Source organism: Odontomachus brunneus, unplaced genomic scaffold (assembly GCF_010583005.1).
Source record: "Odontomachus brunneus isolate Ranch 3 - 2012 unplaced genomic scaffold, Obru_v1 Obru_scaffold_222, whole genome shotgun sequence".
Taxonomy (NCBI): domain Eukaryota; kingdom Metazoa; phylum Arthropoda; class Insecta; order Hymenoptera; family Formicidae; genus Odontomachus; species Odontomachus brunneus.
The window spans coordinates 506487-506825 of record NW_022639672.1 but is presented as its reverse complement, the minus strand read 5'-3'; positions in this window follow the sequence as shown (position 1 = coordinate 506825).

Below are 339 nucleotides of genomic sequence, written 5' to 3'. Positions count from 1 at the left end.
GGGAGGGCAGAAACGGATACACAGTTGCGAATTTGTTTACCCGCTGTGACACATATCGCACGTATAAAAAGGGAAGAAAACAGAGGACCGGATTTCCGAAAAAGGGAGAGCGAGTCGCAGGACGCGGGTCGCCTTTCGTACTCTCGGTGCGCACGCATTCGCCCACGCACGCGAATGCGATAAATTATTCGAGGAGGCGGAAAGCGGACGAAGAGAAGGACGCGGAGGGAGAAGGGAGGAGGACAGAGCACCATAAAAGAACCTGTTACGTTCTGGATATTGGGCCAGCGAGAGAGAGAGAGAGAGAGAGAGAGAGAGAGAGAGAGAGAGAGAGAGAGA